Source organism: Diceros bicornis, chromosome 7 (assembly GCF_020826845.1).
Source record: "Diceros bicornis minor isolate mBicDic1 chromosome 7, mDicBic1.mat.cur, whole genome shotgun sequence".
NCBI lineage: Eukaryota > Metazoa > Chordata > Mammalia > Perissodactyla > Rhinocerotidae > Diceros > Diceros bicornis.
Window position 1 is genome coordinate 62,803,520 of NC_080746.1, and position 27,926 is coordinate 62,831,445.

Consider the following 27,926-nt stretch of genomic DNA (forward strand, 5'->3'; position numbering starts at 1 on the left):
AAGATTTTCACTTAAAAACACAGCTATGACTAAAGTTCTTCGTGCCCCCTGAATTTCTTCTTTCTTTTAAACTTAAGTCAGTTTTAGTTGTTTTTTTGTCATATACAATAGCAACAAAAATGCCTAATACGGAAAGTAAAACTGTTTCTGTGGATGTAGAGTTGGTCATGGGTGGTATTGGTGGTCAAGTCTGTGGTATAAGAGGTGCTACACTGGAGAGGAGAAAACCAAATATATTGGTACATTTCTGTTAAAAATAAACACAAATAATGGTTGTAATGTAATGTAATGGTTGAAAAGAAGATGGCTAAAAGAAGTTGAGGATATGGACTGGATGACTTAATACAATATTGGAATTCAGGGTGAGATATTATAGTTTCTAAGACAGTGACTGAGGGGATATTAAGTATTACTCTGGAAAATAGCATGTAAATAGTTGGGAAATAATATGTTACATATTTAGACTTTCTTAGGTGCTGGTTCCTGTGGCTTATTTCATACTAAAAAAATGATGAGATCACCTATAGGAAGTGTGTAGGAGGTGTATAGAGTGAGTGGAAGGAGGGCAGTAAAACATTTACTTGAAGTGCTTCCTTGCTTGTACCTACAGCAAAAGAACGTACACTTCTTGAGGACTGTTATGAATTATTCATCTTTGATTCCCCAGAGCGTGGAGTGATGTCTGGCAAATAGTAGATTTCACCTTTATTTGTATCTAGAATAAATAAAAGCATAATGAATTAATGAGGTCTTGTCATAAATGTGTTTAAAACATTAGAAGGCCTCTTCTCTTCCTTTTAAATATATCTCCTCTCCAGATACTTGAAGCATCTTTCTAATATCCTCACATGAGTTCTCAGGGATGGTTCGTATGGGTCTTATCTCTACATTTTCTCCCCCATATTCTGACCATCTATTTATTCACATCACATCAAAGGGTGCTAGGGGTGTGAGGAATAAGGTGGACAAAACTTTGACAAGTAGGAGGGCTTGTCAACTCTTTCGAGACCTGCCACAAAAACTATGACATGAGTACTTAAATTTGAATTTCAGATAGATGACACATAATTTTTTAGTAGAAGGGTGTATTAAAAATATTGCAGCAGTCATGCTTCTACTAAAAAATATTTATTTATCCAAAATTAAAATCTAACTGGCCATTTTTATTTTGCAAATCTAACAAATCTGTACTTAGCTCATATTGTCTCTCTTCTCACCAGGATGTGAATAACCTCATAAGAAGGTATGTGTGGGAGACCAGGTACGGTCCATTTTTGGGTGAAGACAGAATTGTAGCCATGAATCTTATCATGAGATCAATCAAAATTTTTTAAAAAATCACATAGCTGGGAAATTGGAGTACTACATAGTTTCAAATTGCTGATCACAGATGCAAGTTGTCAATGGTAGGGAATTCGGGTGGCGAGAAGTCACAAAATTATGGCCAGTAAAATCATTGGAAATGAGGGGTTGCTATATCAGAACTCCATGACTTCACTCGTTTTAGAGAAACTTCAGTCTCTGCCTCAGCTCTTGTTTCCATGTTTCTTAGGTACATGTCTTATTGCAGGGAGAATCCTTTCCTCTTTATTTGCAGGCCCCCAAATTTTCACAAGGACAGCTCCTTTATATTTACTTTTCTTCCTGAAAGAAAAACATTTTTTTTATTTATTCTAGATACAAATAAAGGTGAAATCTACTATTTGCCAGACATCATTCCATGTTCTGGGGAATCAAAGATGAATAATTTCAGGAAGAAATTATTCTTTGAAGATGGTCTTTGAAGATGATTTTCTTTGGGTTTCCAAAAATTAGACTCAAGTCTGAGGGAACAGTGGCTTTGGTCCTGGTGCCAATAATTAATCTATTCTTGCTTACACACTTTAGCATCTTGTAGGAAAAATGGCTTTCTTGTGTCAAGTGTTGACTACCCGCCTGGCAGCATCAGTGCCTTCCCAAACACACGAAATTCTGACCACTATTAATTTGGTCATCATAACTTCTTCTTTTTTAAATGTTTGTAACATTTCCCCAAATAATGTGACCTCAAATGTTATTCTCTGGGCATCTGTACTTGGAAAGCAGGCTTTAGAGACCCTTCAGACTTCCAACACAGGAGGCACACATGACACCCTAAACGCCTCAGTAGCCAGGTTCTGGACCCTCTCTACTGACCACCTGTCAGGGACCTCACATCTCTGTCCTGCCCCTAGTGGAACCCTTGAGATGGCAGTGACTTCTCCATGCATCAAATACTTTTTTGAGAAGCCTCAAATACTTTTTAAGGCAGAATTATTTTGTCAGATTTTATATTATTTTTAAGAGGTAGAGACTATGGCATTGATTTTTCCATTTTAGAAGGAAGAACATGAGTTTTTTTGATGTGAAGACCTTCCCAGAAATCAGACAGAGGGTAAAGGGAAAAGTAGACATGAGTATATTTCTTCTGGTTACAGTGTCAGAGCTCTCCCCTCTCCCCTCTAAAAGCTCCTCAGTGAAGAGGATTTAAGTGCATCAATGGAGTGACAGCTGAGAGAGACAGTGGTCTTGGAGAGACACAGAGTCAGAAGTGTGGGATGATCAGTTTTTGTCTTCTCTTGGAGTGAGACCTAGACCTTGAAAGAGCCAAAAATAGTTTCCAAGAGACTGAAGTGTGCATTCCAAGTTCCAGATCAGAGCAGGATACTGCAAGTGTTTAAAGGGGAAGTGAGCCAGGGGAAGGGTGTGGATGCGGGATTCTTGTAGTATCAGGGCAAAATGGGGAATAGATGTTGTTTCTAGATGAGGGTAAAAGAAAGGAGGTAGACCCAACAAGAAGAGAGAGATCTTGTGCTGAAGATGTGATCAGATGTAAAGGTCAATGGCCAGGTGTCTGCTTTATCCCCTCATTCACCGGTTTATAGCCTCACAGGGTTCCCCTCCCCTGTCCCCACCCTAGAGAGAGGATAGGTATCAGTGTTTACTCCTTTGCTTCTGACAATATCATTGCAACTTTTGTCATTTCAGAGCTGACAGAGGTCCAGTGCTACTGGCGTAAGAAGAAGTTACAAGGTCTTCAAATTCTGTTATGATCCCTTTTCAGAAGTTGTTACTAATAGGTCTCATGATCTTAGCTTGATGTGTTTCTCCCCAAACATGCATACATTTAGCAGTTCTTAAGTGTCCTACTCATCTCTGACCAATCAACACCAGTTCCTCCTACTCAGCTCCCAATATTCCTCCTCACAATGTCACAAGACACACCCATTCCGTATTGCTTACCTGATTCTGCAATTTTTCCTACAGTGGATGTGGTGCTGAACCCAGTTGATGCCAGTTCAAGCATTGTCGGACCTGCAGATCAGAGATAAGTGAGACTTGTGCACACTTTTACATTAAGGAATAAATATCCATGTGATTTTTCTGCTTTTGATGTCTTGGGTCACCACTGTTTCTCCTCAGGGAAATATTACTGGGAAGAACATGTTTCTGGGAAGGCTGCCTGGATCCTGGGGGTATAGAGTAAAGGAAGAAACCTCAGTGGAAATAAGACCTCTGGGTTTGTTTTTGTCCCAAATGTAAATCATCCTGATGTTTACTCCAGATACAGACCTCAATATGGCTACTGGGTTATAAGGTTTGTATATATTCATTCTGTACCCAGAATGAATCTGGGTACAATGCCTTTGAGGACTCTTCCACCTCTGATCCCAAGGTGTTGACTCTTTCCATGGCTGTTCCTTCCCATTGTGTTGCAGTTTTCCTAGACTATGAAGCAGGCACTGTCTCATTTTTCAATGTCACTTGTAGATGGGTCACTCATCTACAAGTCCTCTAAATGCTTTTCTCAGACTTCTTATCCATATTTCAATCCTTGGAATGGTCCAGCTCCCATGACTCTGTGCCCACCGAGTTCCTGAACGTTCTTTTTCCCTCACCTACTTCTTGAAGTGCCCCTTGTCCTGGGTTGCATCTCTATACCTGAGCTCATTTGCAGAATTCACACCATCTCTTCCTTGTTGTCTCCTTTTTCACTATAGAACTTTTACTAGTCCTTGAGATGTACAGTGTACCTGGTTTGAGTTAAGAAAGTTGCTTATTTGCCATTTACCTGTGTTTATATTCTCAAAGAAAGACATCTAATCCTTCCTAAAGACAGAGCAGTATTGATACAACATGTTTGTCCTCCCATTTCTGCATATTTTCCTTTATCACTGATCCGAAGAGACATAGCAAAGCCTGCCTGCCACCATGCACATTATCTACAACAGGCCATAATTACCCCCCACCCCCCATTACCAACTAAGAAGTGCATGTCCATTTGTTGCCTGGGACACACCAAGTTCATCAGGGAGTCAAGGAAAGGAAAATATAAGCCATATATGTACCCGGAGTGAAAATTTTATGTGCAAAGTGCTTGAGTTCCAATCTTGTCTCTTTTACAAGATATGCAATGATGAATAAATTCAGCATTTCTTTTTCACAAAATAATAATTGAATTTAAAACTATAACTCTCAGATTCTTGTGTAAAACTAAGTGTCAGTCATGTAACGCAGCTATTTAAGTGTCCTGCACAATACAATAAATATTATCTCTCTTGACTATTGAAAAGTGCAAACTGTGTCAATGTGCTGTGCAACAGATTTGTACCCTTCAGAGGATCAATAAATGATATCACTAAAGTCTCATTTCTTAAGTTCCCAGACTCTGCTGTCAAGACCACTCTAGTTTTAGTCTTCTATACAACTTTTTACACCTAGGCTGGGACTATTTTTAAGGCCTCTTATTGGAAATGAGTCCCAAGACTGCTCAAGTAGGGGTTTCCAAAAATCTGTCCAGCAGAGGGAGCCACATGTAGGGACAGCTACTCTGAAAGGGACAGGCTTCCAGTGTTCAGGCCTTTTCCTTGTAAAACACTTGCCTGTACACCACATATAAAATCGTATGCACGTTTCTTTTCTTTTATAGCCAGTTCAAATTCAGGATGAGGAATAGATTTACCAAGGCTAGTATGGGTTCATATTTTCTTAGAGATGTACATATTCTAAACTAAGACAAATGGCTGCACAGAGCCCACATCAAGATATAGAGGGGTAGTAACTTGTCCTAGTGGAATGAAAAAGAAAGAATTTGGCCCAGGAATAGTATATACATACACATTCATACTTACACACAGGCACATATATATATAATCTGTCAGTGTCATAATGTACATGGTTCACCACATTATCCTCGCACCACGTCCTCTCTGGGTTTTGGAGCCTTAATGCTATGACTGATGCCCTGCTCTGCAGCTTCTTTTATCTTTACTAGTCCTACCAGATTTCCAAGTTCAAACTCATGAATCAATTCAGTTCCTGAAAAACCACTAACCTTGTGTCTCCTCTCCTTGGGCCGTATCTGCTACCCAGAAACAGAGCTCAGCTAAGAGATCACGAGCAAGAGGAACATGTAGGAAGAATTTCCATAAGGCGCATCTTTGCAATTTTAATAAAACGAGATGCTTGATTGGTGTTAATAATGTGAAAAGATATCAGAAAAAGTGGCATGGTAATAAGATCCTGAAACTTATGAGATAAAGTGGGTTAAAGAAGGAGGGTCTGTTTATTTGACCCACTCTCTCCCTGTGGAAGGCACTCTGCACCCCAGACTAACTCACTCAGATGGTAGATCCTATTCAAAGCTCTTTCTTTTTTTTACCCTGACTCCCTCTTATCTGACAATATCTTTTGGATTAAGGTTGACTTTGGGCATTGTCACCTCGACAACTAAACCCAACACCTCTACCCTCAACTCTTCCAAGTCCTTTTTAGGCACGGAGTTTTTAAAATAGCAAAATTCTTCTGTGTCATTATCATTATCATCATCACAGTTCACCTGTGCGACTTAACCCAGAGTTTTAGAAATTTTAATTACTAAATATAGTAAGATATAGTTTGTGTTTTTGAGAGAAACAGAACCAATATACGATATATACATATATATCGTATATTGACTCACGTTATTATGGAGGCTGAGAACTTCCAGGATCTGCCGTTGTTATGCTGGAGAAACAGGAAAACTGGTGGTGTAATCAGTGCCTCTCTGGAGGCTGGAGAACCAGGGTAGCCAGTGGTGCAAGTCCTAGTCCAAGATCAGGAGAAGACCTATGCCTCAGCTCAAAGAGGCAGGCAGGAAGCAAAAAGGACAAATATATTTTGCCTCCACCATTTTGTTCTATTCAGGCCCACAACAAAATGGATGATGCCCACCCACAATGGCGAGGACAATCTAGTTTACTGAGCCACAGATTTAAATGTTAATCTCATCTGAAAATAACAACCTCACAGACACACCCAGAAATAATGTTTACTCTGGAAATTTTGTGGCCAGTCAAGTTGACATGTAAAATTAGTCATCAGGATTCTTTTCCTGCTTCACTTTACCATGCTAAGATATAGAGATTATATGTTAAAAAGTATTGGATGACATTGCCCAACAAATGACACTTCATACAGTTTCATCTTCCCAGTCTACTTAGGGAAAGTTTCATTTTGGCCATTCTGAATCTGGGTTCTGAATGTCAGCATCACTGTGCTTTCACTGTAATAGCCCCTCTGACTGACCACCTGAGGTAATTTCAGATTTGGATAGCCATTCCCTCTCACATGACAGGATACAAACTGATAAGATTCACTTAGCTTAGCTGGTGGAGTCAGGAAAGGAGATGGTGTGCCAGTAATACTGCCTCAGAGGGGCCTTCAGTGTGCGTCCTCACTGTAGTAAAGGGGGTAGTTTATTCCCTCATTGTGACAGTTCATTTTAAAGGAAACAAGAGGAAGTTAGTTTGTGTGTAATTACATTGTCTAGGTAAGCCTAGTTTTCTAAAGGTCGAATTACCTTGAAGAGCCATGAAACAGTTTCCAGGACTAGACCTGAGATAGGAATAAGAATGCAGTCACCGCCCTTTTTGGCCTAGGACAAAACCTCATCATTTCTCAGCGGCCCTATGTGGAGGTCTCTCATTGGCCCATAATTTCTCTTCTTCTTCTCTGCCCTCCCCGACGATATCAACTTTCATTTACACTTTGCTCCTCTGGATCTCTTTGTGAAGATCAGGCCCTTGGTTTGGTGAGTGAATCCTGACCACATCTGCCTCTGGCCTGCCTTCACTCATCTCTAAGTAGAGAGGACTTCTCTGTTGGTGTCTAAAGGTGAGTTGAGTAGTTTGTAGTGGACAGAGGTTGGGAGACTTCAGAGGAAAAAAACTGAATTTGCTTGAGTGAGTTAAATTTGTCTTCCGGAAGCTGTTCTGAACAGGGCAAAAAAAAACAAACAAAAACAGCTTGCTGGCTCCCTGCTGAGAGTGCTGACTAAAGTGTGGTCTGGGGGAGGGGTGGACTTAAAAGACAGGAGGTTTGGAGAAGTGAAAGTCTTTCTTTATTTCATGGAGGGACTGTTATTTCTACAAGGTGAATGTATCTACATCTCCTACGTGTTCTACAATTTTGAATTGTACCTTGCTAAAGATAGCCAGACTCCTGGATTTACCACTGGTAGAAAGTCCCTTCCCACAACAATAAGAGAAAGGCAGAGAGATCTTTGAATCTTAATAGGGTAAATGCCTACCAATGTAAAAATCTAATCTTTCTGTATGACTCTGCAGATAAATTCTTATCACCTAGGCCTGTCTGTGTTTAGGAACCTTGATGGGGTGACAGGTGGTATCTGTTCACTTGTCCAGACACGGGAAATTGGTGCAGTTCCTTAAAAAAATCACTCACCTTGCTCATTCTTCTCCATGAGCCATATCTGCCAAGAAGAAACAAAATTCAGATGAGACATCAGGAACAAGTAGAGGATGTAGCAAGAATTTCCTAAATTGGTATCTTTTCTAACTTGAATAAATAAAATGAGTTACTAATTGTTGTTAATGATATACAAAGATGTCAGAAGAAGTAGTATGATAAAATGATCCTTAGACCCATGAGGGAAGGAAGTTGGAGGAAGAGAACCTTGTGTTTACTCCCCCTTCCTATAGAAGGTACAGCTGGACACATCTTACTCAGGCATATGGAAGACACCAGTCAAATCTCTTTTCTCACCCTGCCTTCTCTTCATGTGACCCAATCTTACTTTATCAAAGCTGGCTTTGACAGATTATCACCTCTGCTGCATATTCTTGTCCTCCTCTCCGTTGTAAATCAGTGTGAGGCACCTGTCTTTTGAGCTCATATAGTACATCTGTGTCATGCCAATTATCACAGGGACTTAGAATTGATTTTTTTCTTTTCTGCTTCAATTTTTATTTTTCTAAGATTATAATGAGTTACATTAAGTAGTATTAGGTGACTACCTGGCAAATAAAACATAACACAGTTTCATTTTTCCATTTCACAAAAGCGACTCTGACATATAACATCTGTAATTTGGGCCCTCATCATGCTTAAAGAAACAATTACTCCAGTCACAAAAGAAGAAAGTTCTACTATATCCTTATTGTTTGAACTTTTACATAGTTATTATCTTTTAATTTGTTTTTTGCTTGTCTTTAGCTGTCACCTCTGGGACACTTTAAGTTTGTATTCTCATGAGCTCAGATGTCAGAAGACCAATGTGTAAGGCGCAATCACCTGACACCTATGGCAACAAACTGACCTCGGAGTTCTATCACCAGACATCACTACGTTCCCATGTCTATCTCCCTGATTGCCGTGAAGCCCTTGGGTCACTGCTTAAGTAGAGCTGGGGTCATCCTCCATGTGAGAGGACTCTGGCTCCTCTCCACATTGCCCTCCTGTGTCCATTGTGGCAGCAGCTGCTTTTACATTAGCTCCTTGTAGCCCCACTGTGAAAAGAAATTCTATAACCCCATGACAGAAAGCATGCTCTGCTCCCCCTTCCTTTATAGGCTCTTGGAGGCCCCATCACCATGTTGTATCACAGCTTGAGTCAGAAACATGGGTAGACATTATCATGTAATATCTACCCCTGATATAATGTCTACCTCTGATTTTCTATTGATGGAGCCTGATCTGGGCCATAGTATCTGTATCCAGGGGCTAACTGCATATGGCTATTTTCAGTATCTGTAAGTAGCCAGATTACACTTCAGATTCACCTTCAGCCTCGTTCTTTATCAGGTTCCTTTCATATGCGATGAACATGGCACAAGTGGACACTTTTAATATGTCTAACTTTATCTCCATAGAGCCTTTGTAGCTTTTCCATCCCTTGAGGAGAACAAAGAGAAAACTTATTGTCTCATGCTAGAGATCTTTCTTTTACCATCAAGCTTAGTGTCTATCAAGACATTAGCATCCACTGAGATCTTTCTTTTCTTCTTTTATTGCTTCATAGCCCCATTTGCCTGAAGTTCCTGACAGAGCTCCTGATCTAAACTGTGGCCGCAGGGCCACATTGAGTCCAGGTCAGAGAATAAGTATCACTGTGCTACCACTCTGTGATACCCCCTCTGACTGATTACTAGCAAGAGTTTGCAACATGGTTGACCATTGCCATCTATGTGACCTAATTAAACATAAATTGTCAGGTTCAAGTAGCTTAGCTGGAGCTCATCTTTGTGTTTTGATACTAGTCCAGTTGCTAGCATAACTCATCATTAATGATAATTTGTTGAATACTCTTGACTAATATTTTGAGTATTTTTTCTCAAAACTAACATTCATTTCATCTGCTTTTTTTTTTTTTCCAGGTATATGACATGTGTGATCCTATCAGTATATCCATACCATCCACATACATACACACATTTAGGCTCTAATCAACATCCTTGGCAAATTTCCAGGACAAGCTGTAATCTCACTGTTTACAAACACAGGACTCCCCAGAAATTCACAGTTGGTCTGGATCTCTTCATTTCCACTTGCCCCATTGCTCTGGGTATTAATTGAGTCTATGAAGTTTCCTGTTTGTCTTTGAAAAACTTTGTGGGGTGGGAGGACACAGACTTCAGAAGGAGGACCGCAAACATGTTAATCCTAACTCTGATTATTGAAGATAAATGATCATTGTAATTTACTTAACTACATCCATTTACACATCCGATAAGGGTTTTCTCTTACCATGTACAGATAGCTTGTCATATTATGTCATGATAATAAGAGAAATTCTCACAAACATACAGCAAATGATGGCAGTGGTTACACTACAACTCAGTTAGTCAGACTAAGTCTTTCTGATATGCGAACACGTCTGGAAAGAGTTCATTGAATTATAAGATTGAATCACAATGATATCAGGGGTAGAATTCCATGCTGAGAGAAGAATAGGTATAAACCCCAGACACAGAAGTGGTTTGGTGCTTTTAACATTGAGGATGTGTTTTTGGCATGGGAAAGAACAGTAGGATACATGGTGGGTCACACAAGAACGGTGGTAGAAAAGGCCTCAGGTCATCCTTTCATTCAATTAAGGTAAAGGAAAATATCAATCATTGCACAATTAAGAATGAAATTTTTCATGTAAATTTTGGGAGTAAAGTGTTTGAAATTATTATGAAAAGTCTTTTTTTTACCCGATCAACAAGCTTCTTTCCTTGTTTTGGCACATTTTCTTTTTTGTCCTTTAATATTTTCGCCTTGGCTCCTCCTTGCTTGCTACACAATTACTATCGTTTTGTTCCTACCTTTCTTATTCTGTCTCCTTTTACCTTCCCAATCATGCAAGGATCTGTGAACAGGAGGAACCTCTGAAGTCAGGACAGGTAGGACAGGGGAGCAACTTCAATGGCTTCAGGAATCCTGGTGAACATAAAGGAGGAGGTGACCTGTCCCATCTGCCTGGAGCTCCTGACAGAACCCCTGAGCCTAGACTGTGACCACAGCTTCTGCCAAGCCTGCATCACTGGAAACAACAAAGAGTCCAAGATCGGCCAAGAAGGAGAGAGCAAGTGCCCTGTGTGCCAAATCCCTTACCAGCTTGGGAATCTGCGGCCTAATCAGCCCATGGCCAAAATAGTGGAGAAGTTCAGGGAGGCCAACTTGAGCCCAGAGGAGGAGCAGAAGAGAGATCTCTGTGTGCGCCATGACGAGAAACTCCTGCTTTTCTGTAAAGAGGATGGGAAGATCATTTGCTGGCTTTGAGAGCGGTCTCAGGAGCACCGTGGTCACCACACATTTCTCATGGAGGAGGTTGCTCAGGAATATCAAGTAAGAGACCAGGATAGAGAAAGGCAGGGCAGAAAATGATACTTGATGAAAAATCTCCACTTTGCTTTAGTCTTTAATAGCTTTGCACCATAGACCTGAGGCTTGTGATCTCTTTTCTTCCTATGCTCAACTTCCGAGGCCTGAAGGACATTTCTGTGCATTCCATCCAATTACAAAAGGTTAAACCTTCAGTACCAACTGTTAGCCAGAATTAGATATTTTTGGACCTTGTGCTAGTAGGTGGATATTTGGTGTCCAGGAAGAGATCTCATTCCCTCTTTGAACAGGAGGGTTAACTGTGGAGCTGGGTGGATTGAGATGTATGTTCTTTTCTTGCCTCAGGATCAGGTTTCTTCTTCTAGGACATAGAGAATCAGTCTTCTGTTGGTGAGAGGATGCTGACTTCTATCACTTGAGTCTTAAATAACACCTTCACCACCTCAGGTTTTCTTCCAAGTCATAGATTCTAATTGCTGTTCTCACAGTTTCTGTAAGTTGTAGTCTCTCTGGAGATCAGCCTGATTTCATCCCCATTTATCCTCTATTCCAATGCTAAGAAAGCCCAATGCTTGACTCTGGTTTCACAGGAGAAGCTCCAAGCAGCTCTGGTGAAACTGAGGGAGGAGGAGCAGGAATCACAGAAGTTGGAAGCTCATATCAGAGAAGAGAGAACTTCCTGGAAGGTAGGAGGAGACACTTTCTGAGGAAATACACTAAAATTTGGGTAAGATCTTGGATGTTATCCACAAGAAGCACTCTTATTCTTTGTTCTCTGACAGCTGATATATCCAAAAACCATTTAATCAGTCCTCTTCTTTACCCTTCCCTGATAGGGGTGGGCTTGGACAGTGAACATGTCACAAATGAACACAGATATTTGGTGAGAGATATTCACATAGATGGACTCTCTGATGAGGATGGCTAGTGAATTCTGTGTGCCTTTCCTGTCATGTTTTGAGCCTTTGACTCTCTGAGGTGAAGACATTTGGCAATGGTTCATGGTTCTGTCCTCAGTGTTCAATCTTTGGCAGAGGGTCAGGGAGGGTTGGGGGTCAAGATTAATGCAGGGAGGCTTGACTGTCCTGGACAGCTGTGTAAAAGCTGAACCACACCGAGGTATCTAGTTGGCTCAAAGTTGGTCTCAAGAACGCATATTTGAGGCCATTATTTTAGAATATGATAAAGAGAAAACAATAGGAAACGTCAGCTTCCTCAAGAATTGTTCCCCTGCTTCTACCTTACTTCCCAGTGAGAAATTTCTAAATAGGATAGTTATTTTCTGACTCCCAGTCACTGCCTGAGGACCTGAGTGCCTCTGTCTCTTTCTCATTCCTGAAGAATCAAATACAAAATGAGAGACAAAGTGTCCAAGCAGACTTTAATGAAATGAGAGGTGTCCTGGACTCTGAGGAGCAGAAAGAGCTGCTAAAGCTGACGAATGAGGAGGCAGATATTCTACACAACCTCACCGAGGCTGAGAAAGAACAGGTCCAGCACAGCCAGTTGGTGAGAGCTGTCCTCTCAGATGTGGAGCATCGGTTGCAGGGGTCAACAACGGAGATACTGCAGGTAAGACTTGGGAAAAATCCCAGCCTCTGAGATCTGAGAAAAATGAAGACTAGTTTCCTTCTCCTCTGTATTTCTGGTGGTGACGCAAAGGTTCCTTTGGCCCTTCAGTACTCCTTCCCTGCATCTATTTTAAAGGTTATAGGAGTAATTGAATGCATGAATAACAAGGGAAAATTTCATTTTTATTAATTTATCAAGTGCAGTGTAAAAATTTGACTGTGGAGAGAAGATCCATTGTGTCCAGTGATATTCTATAGGCCCCTGTTTTATGCAATCTAGTGTTAAAGATTTATCAGCTGGATCTTCATGATCCAGCTTAGTCACAGACAAACAAATGCACTTTGTAGTCAAGAGTTTTATTTTTCTTTCTTCCTCATAGAATGAGGTGATATTTTCCTCTCTTTATTTTTGAAAAAAATTTGTGAAGTACTGGTATTATTTATTCTTAAATATTTAATAGAATTCACCAATGAAGACATCTCCCTGTGGGTTTTTCGTTTTGGAGAAGTTTAAAATATTTTTTTTTACTTGTATTAAGTTTATTAGATGTTTTTTACAGTTCTTGAATCAGTTTTTGGTAATGTATGTCTTTGTAGGAATTTGTCCATTCTGTGTAAATTGTCTGATTTGTAGGTATAAAGTTAATCCTAATAACCCGTGATAAACTTTTTAATTTCTACAGCAGTCACAGTAATGTCCCCTCTTTTATTCCAATTTTTGGTGATTTACTTTTCCTCTTTTTTTTTTTTTTGGTCAGTAATGTTATATTTCGTCAATTTCATTGATTTTCTTCAAGAATAAACTTTATTGTTTCACTGATTTTATCTATTTTTTAACTTTTTCGTAAAATTTATTTTTGCTCTCCCCTTTAATGTTTTATTTTTTGTGTGTATGTGTGTGCATGTGCAGGTGCACATGTGTGTGTGTGCTGGGTTTAATTGCTACTCTTTTTCTGGTTTTCTTAAAATGGAAACTTAGGTCACCGATTTGAGACCATCTTTTCTAAAATAGTGTTTAATGACAGAAATCCATTGCTTGAGCTGTATTCTATACATTTGATTATTTAGTTTTTATTTTCATTCAGTTCAACTTATTTTCAAATTTCCATTGTAATTTTTTTGTTGTTGTTGTTAACCCTTGGGATATTTGAAAGTGTGTTGTTTAATTAAAAATTACTTGATAAATTCTTACTTTTTATTTTGCTGCAGATTGCAAATTTATTTTTTTTGTAATCAGAGAACATATATTTTATTATTTCAGTCTTTTAAACGTATTGACACTTGTGTTATTGCTTAAAGTATTGTATGTCTAGAAAACTTTTCTACATGAATTTGAAAATAATGTATATTCAGCATTCATTTGATGAAATGGTCTATAGATGTCAGTTACATTAAGTTGATTGATAGTATTGTCCATGTCTTCTATATCCTTTATAATTTTCATGCAAACTGTGCACTCAATTGTTGAGAGTGCATTATTGAAATCTGGAGCTATTATTATTGAATTGTTTATTTTCCTTTTAATCTTGCTTTGTGTATTTTGAAGCTCAGTTAGGTTAATAACATTTATAATTCTTATATCTTCTTGAAATGCTTAACTTCTTATAATTACGAATTTTCTCTCTGTTTCTCTCATAATATTTATTGTCTTAAAGTGTATTTTTTCTAATATTAATATAAATACTTAGCAATCTTATGATTACTACTTGAATGGTATATGTTTTTCTGTATTTTTACTTTTTCCCTATTTGTGTCTTTGAATCCAAAATATGTCTCTTATAGATAGCAAAAATTGAATCTTGCTTTTTATCCAGTCCCATAATCTCTGCCTTTTAATTGGGGTATTAAAACAAGGACACTATTGCAATTATTGATATGCTTGTATTTAAATTTACCATTTTATGCTTTGCTTTCTATATGTGTCTTGTAGATTTTATTCTCCTCTTTCTCTTTAAGAAGGTTCTTTTGTGTTAAAAAATATTTCTAATTTTAAGTTTTCTTGTTTTCTAACTGTATTTTTTTTTAGTTTATTTCCTACTGTTTGCTCTAGTGCTTACTATATGCATCTTTTACTATCATGTTCAACTTCAGATGTATACTAAATTCCAGTAAAGTATAGAAATTTCTCTCAACATTGCTTCATTTCCTTCCAGCAATACCACAGTGAAGCTTTCAATATGGGCACCTGATCCAATGCAGGCCAACGCCATGCAGGTCTCAGAATTTGTTGTGATAACTGGGAAAATAACTTATCATTTCTTCTAGATTTTATAACAGGAGATTCATGTTTCCTTCATGAACTTAGAATAAATTCTATGTAGAGAGAATAAATAGAATATGGACAAGGACATATACCACATCCTGATGACCAGGTTTGAACTTCAAAATTAAGCTTTGACTAAAGCTATAACTGCCCCCCAAAATACTTTCATGTACTAAATCTAGTTTTATTAGTTTTTTGTCACACACACACACACAGAGACACAAACACTAATACAGAGAGCAAAATCATGTTTTTGGCATGTGTAGACCCAGCTGTTGGCCTAGTTTTTGTGACATGAAGGAAGTAAGTCTGAGGTAAAAGAGACCAAATGTATTGGGATATATCTATTCAAACTAATAAAATTATATTTCTGATGATAAAGAAGATCAGACGGCTAAAAACTGTTAAGAATGTGAATTCAACTGGCTTAGTATAGACTAAGTAAAGTACCTATTAGGCATCAGAAATTACTGTTTCGGAAGTGGTATCTTTACCACTGAAAATATTAACCTGAGTTTAAGAGGGAAATCGAATAAAAATAAAGAGTTGGAAATTAACTGCAAATATGTGTGTTGAATTTAAGGGAATAGATGAGGTCATTTATAGATAGTGTATAAAATGAAAGGAGAGAGACTTGAGAAAGGCCTACATTAGTACATTTGTTTGCTTGTACCCTCAGCAAAAACCATATAAACTTCTTGAAGAGTATTATGGTTATTTACTCATCTTTGATTCTCCAAAGCCTGGCATAATGCTTGATGACAAATAATAATATATAAGTTTACATTTATGTTGAGTAAATGAAAGAACCATGAATTATTCAAATCATCTCATGGTGAGTCTTATGCTTTTGGGGAAAAAAGTATGGACCACTTGATTTCCTCATAAATATGTCTCCTCTCCAGACACTGGAACTCTCATGCTGTACTTCCACAATGGTCAAAGCTGTTTCTACCTTTTAGGAAACCTGACAACCCTACATGAGTCTTCTGGAATGATTGACCTGGGTCTTTTCTTTACTTTTTGTCTCTTATATTGGGACCACCTATATCCCCACTATATCAGGATGTGGTGAGGATGTGATAAAGCTTTGTAAGTGGGAAAGGCATATCATTTCTTGACTCATGTATTCTCTTTTCTCCCTAGGATGTGAAAGGCATCATGGAAAGGTATGTGAGGGAGACCAGAGATGGTTCTTCTGTGCTGTGAAAAGAGGTTTAAAGCCGTTAGAGTTATCTCGTGGTCAATTAGAATGAAACATCACTCAGGGCAGGAAATTTGAGGTTTAGTTTTATCTTAAGTTTCTCTTCACAAATCATAGTTTGAGTGTTCTGTAACTGTTGAGAATGGACCAGATTCTATGGTAGGGAATTTAGGTGGTGAGAAGTTCTAGAGAGTTTGGGTCAGTAGCTTTATTAGGAATAAAGCATTGCATCATCAGACCTCTGTGATTTTATAAATTTTATTCACCCTGCGTGCCTGTGTCTAACTCACATTGCCGTAATTCCTAGGTTCTTAACTTACGGAGGGAAGATTGTATCATCTTTATCTGCCAAGCACCCAGAATGGAAGACAACTCATTTATAGTTAAATTTCTGCACTGGGAAAGAGGAGACCAGATCCTTCTATACAGTTCTGTTTAGATTTCCAAAAACAGACTTGAATCTCAAAAAATATTTTGGCCCTGGTGCAAACAGTTGATCCATTTTCCTCACATACTTTAGAAGTCAGAATGGAAAGGTGGAATCCTGAGTCGAAATTTGCACAACTACCTGAAAACACTAAACTCTTTCTAAACACATGAAATTCAGACCACTATTACTTTGGTGATCATAATGCCTTCTTTTCCAAGGGCTTGTTATTACCCCCAAAGAACCTGAAATCTTAGATGTTATTCTGAGGGCCTGCCTACTGGGGAGCAGACTTTGAAGATCTTGGTCCCTTCAGACAGCATTCACACACTTGATATGTCCCAAACACCCAGAAGCCAGGTTCTACAACCTCACTATGAATCATCTCCCTGTTAATTCACATCCATGCAGTGACTTTTCTACACATTAATTTTTTTAAAGTACCACAGTTTTATTAAATCGATTCTCATATAATTTTAAATGATTTCTAGAAGGTAGAGAGAGAGAAAGTTAACGATTTCATAATGGAAAGAATAAACTATGCTTCAGAGAGGTCAGGACCTTCCAAAGGTCATAGAGACAGTAACTGGAAAGGTGTGCATGAACACATTTTTTCTGGTTCCAAGGTCAGCAATCTACTCTCTTCTTTCTCTGTGTCTCCAGGGAAAAGGATTCAAGTGAATCAGTGGGATGAAAAGATTGGAAGTCAGTTGTTTTGGAAGGACAAAAATGTCACAGGTTTGGGGGTCCATTTTTGTCATCCCTAGGACTGAGACCTTGACTCTGAAGAAGCCTAAAACTTTTTCCAAGAAACAAAGGAGAGTATCCCGAGCTTCTGAACTGAAAGAAACATTGAAAGAGTTTAAAGGTGAGGAGAGCCGGGGCAAGGGTGTGGTGGTGGGATTCTTGTGCTATCCAGGGCAAAATGGGGGAGTGGATGTTGTTTCTAGATGAGGGTAAGAGAGAGGAGGTAGGCCTGACAAGGAGAGAGAGCTCCTGTGCTGAAGATGATCAGATCTAAGGGGGAATGGCCAGTTGTCTGCTTTGTCCTCTCATTCACCAGTTCATAGCTTCACAGGGCTCCCCTCCGACGTGCCCACTCTAGAGAAAAGACAGGTATCAGTGTTTACTCCTTTGCTTCTAATAACGTCATTGCAACTTTTGTCATTTCAGAGCTGGCAGAAGTTCGATGCTACCGTAAGAAGAACCCATGGGGTGGTGCATTCTCCTTCTCCTGATCCCTTTTCAGAAGTTGTGGTTACTACTCGGTCCCATGAATTTAGCTCTTGTATTCTTTCCCAAGCGTGCCAACATGCCACAGTTCTTATGTGTCCTACTCATCTCTGACCCATCAGCACAAGTTCCTCCCAATATTCCCTATAATTCCCAAGTCAACTACCAATGTTCCTCCTCACAATGTCACGAGAGGCATCTATTCTTTATCTTTCACCTGGTGCTGTAATTTTTCCTACACTGGATATGATGCTGAATGCAACCAACACATCTGCTGTTGCCGTGTCTGAGGATCAGAGACAAGTGAGAGTTGTGCAAGCTTTTACATAAACAAATACATATTTATGTGATTTTTCTGTCTTCGATGTCTTTAGCCACCAATATTTCTCCTCAGGGAAATATTACTGGGAAGTAGCTGTGTCTGAGAAGATTGCCTGGATCCTGGGGGTATCCAATGACAGAAATAAACTCAATTTCTCTCAGAGTTCTGGTGTTCTTTTTGTCTCAGGTGTTTATTCCAGATACAGACCTCAACATAGCTGCTGGGTTATAGGGTTAAAGAATCAATCTGAGTACGTTGCCTTTGAGGACTCTTCCACATCTGATCCCCAGGTCTTGAGTCTTTCTTTGGCTGTTCCTCCTCGTCGTGTTGGGGTTTTCCTAGACTATGAAGCAGGCACTACCTCATTTTTCAATATCACAAACCATGGGTCACTCATCTACATGTTTTCTAATTGTCGCTATTCTTTGACTGTTTATCCATATTTCAATCCTTGGAACTGTCCAGGCCCCATCACCTTGTGCCCACTGAGCTACTAAACATTTTTAATCCCTCACTAATTTCTCCTTAGTGCCTTTCCTGTGGTTCATCTCTTGCACCTGATTTTATCTGTACCAATCTGACTGCCTGTTCCCTTTTTACCCTTCTTTTATTTAGAACATCTTTGTAATATTCTACTAGGGCTGCGACAGCAAAGCAACACAGATTAGGTTGACTTAAATAACAGCCATTTATTGTCTCACAGTTCTGGCGGCTAAAAGTCCAAAATCAAGGTGTCAGCAGAGTTGGTTCTTTCTGAGGGCTGTGAGGAAAGGATCTGTTCCTGGTTTCTCTCTTTGACTTGTGGATGGCTGTCTTCTCTCTATGTCTCTTTACATCATCTTCTCACTGTGCATGGCTCTGTGTCTAAATTTCATCTTTTTTAGGACACCAGTCACATTAGAGTGGGGCTCACCCTAATGACTTCATTTTAAATTAATTACCTCTGTGAAGACCTGATATCCAAATAAGGTCACATTCTGGAGTATTAAGGGTTAGGATTGCAACATATGAATTTTGGGGGAACACAATTCAACCCACACCAGTCTTTTACAATTCCTTACCATGCAGTGAAAGCTTGAACCTATTCTTCCTAATCTTGTTTCATTAGGAGTGAACGCTTTTTTTTCTTGTATTTGCATGAGAAACACATCTAATTCTTCCTAGAGAAAGAACAGTATTACTGTAAGTCCTCTGACATCTCTTTTCTTTCTCATTCCCTCTGCTGCTTAACAGAATTAGCAAAGGAATAATTGTCATCTCTATCCATGTTATCTCAGAAAGTGTATAGGAATTTGTCCCTAAATAGTGAATCTTTTGGAGAGCGTTCCTTTACCAATTGCACTCCATATTTATCACAGAATTAAAGCAGGAAATGCATAAATAAAATATTTACCAAGAGTAGATTTTTGGTACTCAGAGTTTCTGAAGTCAAATCTGGTCTCTTCACTTATAAGCTGTGTAACCTTGAGTAAGTTACTTACTATCTCTTAGTTTCATTTTCTTAAAATAATAATTGATGTTAAAAATTGTACCTAATTCCTCAGATCACTTTGAGAAACTATATTTTATTAAATGTAAAGCACTTTGCTAAAAGTCTTATACGTAAAAATATATATTTGTTATTACTTAAAAAATGTAAGCTCTGTCAATGTTCTGAAGAGCAGTTTCGTTTTGGTTTGGTTTGGTTTTGCTTCAATAAAACGATAATTGGCTTTACTGAAGTCTCATTTTTCAGATCTCAAAACCCCACTGCAGTCAGTATAAGTTCATGATCTGTCCTGTAGATAGGATCATGTCTAGGCTCAGCTGTCCTCTTGAAAGACAGAATTCTGATGTTCAGTCCTTTTCCTTGTGGTGAAAAACTTGAGTATACCACTGTATTTAGTACTTTATGTACTTTTCTTCTTCTTCTTTTTTTTTGTGAGGAAGATCAGTCCTGTGCTAACATCTGCCAATCCTCCTCTTTTTTTGCTGCCCTGGGCTAACATCTGTGCCAATCTTCCTCCACTTTATACGGGACGCTGCCACAGCATGGCTTGCCAAGCCGTGTGTCAGTGCGCGCCCGGGATCCAAACCTGTGAACCCCGGGCCGGCGAAGCGGAGCACATTCACTTAACCACTTGCGCCACCGGGCCAGCCCCCAAAGGTACTGATATTTAAAGCAGATTAATATTCATTCTGAACACTAATTATTTCAATCACAGAAAAAATAGTCAACATCAATCTGTATCAGGGCTCATATGCTAGGAAATTGGGAAGCTACTACAAATATTCTATTGTTTAATTCCCACAATATCCCTATCAAGTAAGTTTTAGTATATTTATTTCAGATGATGAACCAAATCCAATTAAATTTAATTTATTAAGGTCCAGTAAATAGCAACAGCAATATGATAAGGAAATTCTATCTGATTTCAAAGTCCAGGCTATTAACTGTGCACAGTGTTCACCCTCTACATCACGTCACCTGAAAGAGCACCCTGGTGATGAAGCAGCACAACTTGGTTTTAGCCATTACCATGACCTGCTCCTGCTTCATTAATGCCTGCATGGGTTGAGCATATCAAACTCTATTTCCTGGCACCCAAGATTTTCCCATGATGCTCCCAGCTCCTTCTGCAGGTCACCATCCCCTGGGTTCTCCCTCCTACCCCACGTCCTAGGGAACCTAGCGCCTACCTATTCGTAAGGGGTGTACCGCAGAGAGGGCAGGTGTGCTGAAGAAACCCAGACCTAGTTCTAATCCTGCCTCCTCCACTCACTAGCTGTGGGACATTGGGGAATATCTCTTAGGTTTATATATTCTTTTACTGCCTGATTGGAATTCCTTCCTCATATGATATTTTTGAGGATTAACTGGGATAAAGATCTCCTATGAATATGTATTTACAGACATAATTGTATATTTACTTGTGTGTATGCATGTGTGTGTAAGTATGAGTGTGTATGTATATATCATTCCCAGGCCAAATTCTTTCTTTTTCATTCCACTGGGACAAGTTATTACCTCTGAATATCTTAATGTGGGCTCAGGGCAGCAGGCTGTCCTAGTTTATAATACATACGTCTCTAAGAAAATTTGTACCTGTGCTCCCCTAGGTAAGTTATTTCTCATCCAGAATTTGAAACTGTTAAAAAAGGAAAAAAAAGAAAAATGCATAAGATTTTATATATGGTGTAGACTCAAGTGTTTTACCACAAGGAGAGGCCTGAACACCAAAAATCTGTCTCTTATAAGAGTAGCTGTCCCCACATATGGCTACGTCTGCTGGACAGACTTTGTAAAATCATACTTGGCAGTTTTCTGAACCATTCCCAATAAACCACCTTAAAAACAGTCCCAGCCTAGGTATAAAAAGTTCTACAGAAGAAGACTGGAAATGGAATGGTCTTCACAGCAGAGTCTGGGAACTTGAGAAATGAAACTTCAGTAGAATCAATTATTCTTCCTCTGAAGGGCACAAATCTGTTGCAGAGGACATTAACACAGCTTATACCTTTCAGTAATCGTGAGAGAAAATATTTATTATATTTACAGGATATTTAAAGAGGTGCTTTACATTGAGTGACACTTAGCTTTGCACAATAATCTAAGAGTTAGGTAGAGTTGTAAATCCCAATTTATATTTTAGGAAAAAGAAGCCTGGAATTTATTCACCATTATATACCTTGTAAAGGAAGAGACAGGATTTTATAGTTCTCCACATGTCGCACTAAAATGTTCGTATCTGTAGCATTACCATCATGACTTGGAACCAATGCTAACAAAGTTATACATGAATGATTTCTCAATACCAATAACACATTCAGCCATGGGGATCAACATAATAGAGGTTTATAGAGGCCTCAAGATACTCACATAAAGTCAATCCTGGGCAACAGTTTGAGTGGTGACAAAACTTCCCTCCTTGACCAAACTCTGTTCAGGCGCCTTTGAACTCTCTTCTCAACTGGGCTCTGACTTTTAGGCTTCTAGTGTTGGTATCTGCATTGTCCAGTTTCAACAAAAACTCTGCTGACTCAATCTAGTGAGTCATTGCCTCAGCACCCTTGAAGATATTCAGCTGGTCTGACCACCCCCAATATCTTATCACCCTGCTTGCCTACAACAAAAATTCTGTTAGGTCAGTTTAACAAAGAATTACTCTATCTCTTAGTAATTTTCCATCCACCAACCTCTGACCCTGCTCCTAGGCTATAAATCCCCACTTTTCTTTATTATATTTATGTTGATCCTGATCTCTCTCCCCTATCACCAAACTCCATTTTAGTAGCCCCCTGGAATAATAAAGTCTTTCTTTCCTTCTGTTTTTAACATGTGTCCTGAATAGTTTTTTCTTTAAGAGTTGTGGTGGCTTCAGAATCCAAATCAGAGAGGATTATTTGCTTTCCCCTCATCTTGCTGTCAGGAATTGGGGGATCACAGACACCTGTGCTCTGATATCTACAATGCCCAAGAAGTGCCATTTTCCTCTATCTCCCCATTAAACTCTAACCTTGGCAAAGAGCTACGGATCCTTCCTGGAGACACAGGGACATCCCCTTAAACACTAGTCTTGTTTATTTCTGAAACCTGAGATTTCTGGATAAAGTGGCAGGGCCCTCCCATTGACCCCTAAGACCACAGAGAGTAGCAGAGGGAACAGTTCCTAAATGAGTCACAGGGGCTGCCCTTCAAGGTTTGGACACAAGTTTTCTAGGGCAGAGGGAGGGAGAGTTGGGTGGAGCAGTGGCCCAGGCAGACACTGTTTCCCAGTGGGGACCTCTGGGGCCAGCACTGGGCCAGTTTGAGCTGAGTCCAGGCTTCTCTCAGGCTTTCCTGACAGTTATCATGGCAGCATCTGCTGTCAGGGCAACAAAAGCCCCTAAAGAAGGGGCTTTGCAGTAAGGGGCCCACACAGTACTACTCTTACTTACAAATTTTGGCAAGATTTCCTACCTCCAATACCTCCAGAAGGGAATCTAATTAAGACTCTAAAGTCTCTTTAGGGCTGCTGGACAAATGGATCCCAAGGGGCTCTACACTCTTTTTTTCTCCTTCCAAAGTTTCAACAGCTGGCTGCACTACAAGGTGTTTATCAGGACCAGAGACCTGCACAGACTCACTCTGTTGGCAGAAGCTCACTGGCCATTCGCTTTGGCTGAGAGCCCTTAGCAGTGGCTACAGGAGAGCTTCCTTATCTTTCTCCAAAACACTCTGAGGTGAACATACCCCCAATGAATCTTGGCATTCATTCCTTTATACAATCCCTTCCCTTTGAGAGCTGGCAGAATTTGTGAATTCCTTGTAACTGATGGAATGTGGCACAGGTGATGAGATGTCACTACTGTGGTCATATTACATTATGTAAGACTGTCTCCCTGCAGTAGTTCTCTTTCTCCTACTGGCCTTGAAGAAGTCACAGCCATATTGTGTGCTTCCTATGGGGAAGCCCACACAGCAAGGAACTTTGGTCACTCTGTAAGAGCCGTAAGAGGGTCTGTAAGACAGTCTATAAGAGTGTCTCATTCTTATAAGTACCAGGAATTTAATTCTGTCAACAACCTGGGATAGCTTGGACACAGAAGCTTCTCTACTCTAATGTGTATCCCAGCTGGCACTTTGTGTATGTAACAGAGGAAGAAATTTTCCTTTACCTTTCCAGGTGATCCTGGCTTGTCTGAGAAATAAATTAACATGAGCCAGATTAAAAGGAGAAAAACACAAGTTTAATAACCAGTATACATGGGAGAAACTCAGCAAAACTGAGAGACAGAATTCTGATGTTCAGTCCTTTTCCTTGTGGTGAAAAACTTGAGTATACCACTGTATTTAGTACTTTATGTACTTTTCTTCTTCTTTTTTTTTTTTTGTGAGGAAGATCAGTCCTGTGCTAACATCTGCCAATCCTCCTCTTTTTTTGCTGAGGAAGACTGGCGCTGGGCTAACATCTGTGCCAATCTTCCTCCACTTTATACAGGACGCTGCCACAGCATGGCTTGCCAAGCCGTGCGTCGGTGCACGCCCAGGATGCAAACCGGCGAACCCCGGGCTGCCTCAGCGGAGCTTGCACACTTAACTACTTGCGTCACCGAGCCAGCCCCTGCTTTTCTTCTTTTTTAAAAAAAAAATCATTTTCAAATGTAGGATGAAGAATAGTATCTAGAATAGCAAAACACAAACTATTCTTAGAGAAGTATGTATGCATTATAACTTAGGGCAGGCTATGCCACTGTACATAATTTGAATCAGGATTTGCAGGACTGAAGGAGGCTTGGGCCTGCAGAACAGAAGAAGCAGGGGAGTGGTGGGGCCTCGGCCATAGGGGACATTGGAGAGGTGCAGAAACTGGTGAAGCGCAGGGGAAATGTGAACTCCCGAATGAGGTCAACTGTTGGACCTGTTTACATTGGGTATATATACACAATCAAGGCCAGGGCTCTCTTCCTTGTTAAAATGAGGAGCTGTCAAAGAGGTTCTTACCACAAAAGGAGAAATGCCAGCCCAATTAACATCAAAGAGAGAATTCAGGAAGATTATCAGAGTGGAAGATGATGATGGTGACAAAGGCCCCCAGATGAAGGAGTCAAAACTGCCCTTTCTTCCCAACTATTTGGCCAACCCACCCTTCCTTTTTATCTACAGCCCCACAGCAGATGATTCAGCCCAGCTGCAGAAAGGGGACCTCTGTACACCTCCTGCATCACCCTCTATGGATGGCTCACCTCTATTGCTCCCAGCCCCCCACTGCCTCCCCTGCCAGGAGCCTTTCCATGGGACTACAGCTCTTGGCACTGGTTGAGGTTTGGGATATGTCTTCCCCTCTGCCATACTCAGAACATCAGAAAGCATAAAATCAAGCCACCAGTGAGTCAGAGTCACTCACTTTTCTCTTCTGTCCTGTCCAAGCCACTGGTTTCTCTGGAGACTTAAAATGGGATGTGTACAGGAATAGTGCCAGCATTCCATCCATTTTTCTTCACTGGAGCAATTCCATTTAATATTGAAGAGCTAGTACAAAAGGTGAGGATTCAGAACTCCTTTTCTTTGAGATAATGATTTCTTTGACATTGAACTGGACGGACAGGAACGCACCTGCCCAGAGTTGCTCACAGTGAGTTCCTGTGAGCTGAAAGTTAATCCAGATCAAGTGGAGAAAATCAGAAAGTTATCCCATACTCTGGTAAGAAAGGACGAAGATGTAGTTCAACTCCAAGATTTCCAAGGTTTGGAACTGGTCCTCATGAGAAGTGAAAATAATTTTCTGTTCAGAAATGTTGCATCCACACTGACTGAAAGGTCTTGCTACAAGAAGAGAGCTTCAAAACTGACTTACTAATTCAGCAAGGACTTTTATCACTGGGTAGTGTTACAGTGTGTGCCATTTCTGCACCAAGGACAAGCCCCTAATCTAAATGTCTTGGATGCCTGAGAGTGTTCCTAGTGACACCACATAGCATCTGCTAACATCTTTCTGGCAATGTAGGAAGCCCCTGATCCCCAAGGAGTGGTGCACACTTCCAAGCCTCCTGGTGCACAATAATCCTATTGCTTGAAGCTGTGAAGAGCTGAGAATTGGTCTGGAGAGGCAGAAACCGGTGGTTCTATATTTCATGTTTTTTTGTGCAGAATGTAAGAGATTTGTCTAAGCAGAAGCTGGGAGAGAGGGGTGTCTGTTTCTAGCCACTCATGTTGACAGTCCACCTGAAGGACCAGGATGTGCTTTCCTTGGCGTTGCGTGTCCCAACTCTCCTGAAATGTGAGCTGACTAGAGAAAAAATTGAGGGAAGCACAGGTACTGGACAAGGGAATTTTAGTGTGACTTGTAGCTGTTAGGTTTCACATACCATCTTTATAAATGTTACTCAGAATAAAGTATTTCAGAATACAGTTACCTAATTATACTATAAACCAAAAGAGCTTCCCCACTTTTTCCTTTGTAAACACTCGTGGCTGCTTCTTTGTCTCTAGTCTACCATTGCCTAGACAGTCATCCCTGCATTAACTGCCCTTCCTGGTCACTAGAGGATTCTTTGATGCTTTCTGAAAGAGCAATCACCCCTTTTTCTTTAACTCTAAAGGGATTCTTGTCATCTACGTGTTTAATTGCACCATATGAGAAGAGCACAAACATTGCTACTCCCTTGTTCTCCACTTTATTTTCTGCTAGAAATGAAAAGCAATTTTTGAGACAGATTCTGTGGCTATTTTAAAGCTTATTGTGGGAAACAGCTAAAGGAGTTACCATCATTATTTTTAGGTCAAAGATAAAAGTAATTTTGAAATCATTAGGATTTTTACACAACTCTGAAATCTATTGCTTTTATAAACAAATTGTTTGATCTTGGGGATCCCCCATTACCACCACCAATCAACTTAACAAAAAGTTAATTCTGAGTCTACCAGGCTTTGTTCTGGAAAAAACAAACACCTCACTAAATTCTTGAGCCATAAGAATTTTTTTAAAGAATGCATTCAAGGATTCTTTTCCTTTCCTTCAGTGTCACTAATGTTAAAAGAACAGCCACTCTCTTGTTGAAACAAACAGCTTAACTTTAATAACAAGAATGAGCGCACTTCCACAAACAGGAGAGCAGGGGTTTGAAGTCAGCTGCTGAAGAGCATTCCTGCTCTCTTAAGAAGCTTTTTCCCACATTGTGCCTATAGTGTCCAAAGAAACTTTGCTTCCAAACTGATTTATTTTATTGTAACACTAGGATCGAGAGAGAAGGTAAAGAAGATGTCAATGGAAGAGGATGTTGTGCTAAAATAATGACCTCCTGGTGCTGCCTAAATGCTGAGCTGAGGTTGAGGTGTGTTCAAGGCCAACTTCATGGAGTTGCTCTGTTCAGTGTCTTAATTGTATTCCACCAATGACTGATGCTGAGTTACTCCCCCTTGTACAGTGTTTACACAGCAGAGTAAAGGTTACTTATGACCCCCTTTCTCTGAAATGCTTTAAAGAAGAAAAGTCTTTTTTGTTTCAACCAATCCAAAGCTAGTTTATTTAGACATACTAACCTTTTATTCCCTTCCTTTTGAAAAAAGGTTAGAATGTGTTGATGTAATAAGGCCTGTTCTATCCTGGAATAAATAGATTCAGTATTAATTCAAGTCTAAATCATTGGGGTTAACATTCTCCCAGCCATCTGGACCAGTTCAAGATTCTCAGAAGCAGTGGAGGCCCCTGGCTGGGAGGTGGCCTGTAGAGGATCAGCTCCAGGGCATTTCCTGGGCTTAGAAATAGGCTAGCAAGGGGCTGGCATCTCCAGTGAGAGATGGGCCAACACTGGTCCCTCTTCTCCTTTAGAAAGTCCTCTGTGGTCAACTGACTCCTGCATATTGCAGTGGGATAAGACTGCACAGTTGCTGGTAGGCGAGTTTAAAGTCTTACTCTATGCATTCAGAGAAATATTTTTATATGCTTTGTGTAATTCATAACAAGGATTTTCTTTTAGCTTTGTTCACTGTGAATTTGCCCTTCTCCTCCACTGCATTTTTAAAGCCCCTATTTACACTGTGTGTAAACATTCACCGAAGGTTTTTTTCCTTTGTGCTTTGCTAACTGTTAAAACATAAGTAGTTTTATTACAATTAAACATAGCCTGAAAAAAAATAAGATTTGCAGGACTTTAGAGAAAGACAAGTATCTCAGTCATGCTGGATGAAAATGAAAACACCTAGCTTGGGAACAAAGTATATATCCACAACTCTCACTCTCTCTCTCTCTCTCTCTCTCTCTCTCTGTGTATATATACACACACACACACAAACACACACACATTAACATATACACATA

The 27,926-nt window shown here is 39.8% G+C and overlaps 1 protein-coding gene and 3 pseudogenes across 2 annotated transcripts in view; all 4 read left to right on the plus strand.

Annotated features, from left to right (window-relative positions):
* The window catches only part of LOC131408754 (tripartite motif-containing protein 5-like), a 420,025-nt gene that overhangs the window by 272,791 nt on the left and 119,308 nt on the right, over positions 1-27,926 (plus strand). The gene's annotated exons all lie outside the window — the stretch shown is intronic.
* LOC131408766 (tripartite motif-containing protein 5-like) lies at positions 7,069-17,847 on the plus strand (annotated as a pseudogene).
* LOC131408769 (E3 ubiquitin-protein ligase TRIM22-like) lies at positions 17,994-18,644 on the plus strand (annotated as a pseudogene).
* LOC131409087 (ankyrin repeat domain-containing protein 40-like) lies at positions 22,979-25,466 on the plus strand (annotated as a pseudogene).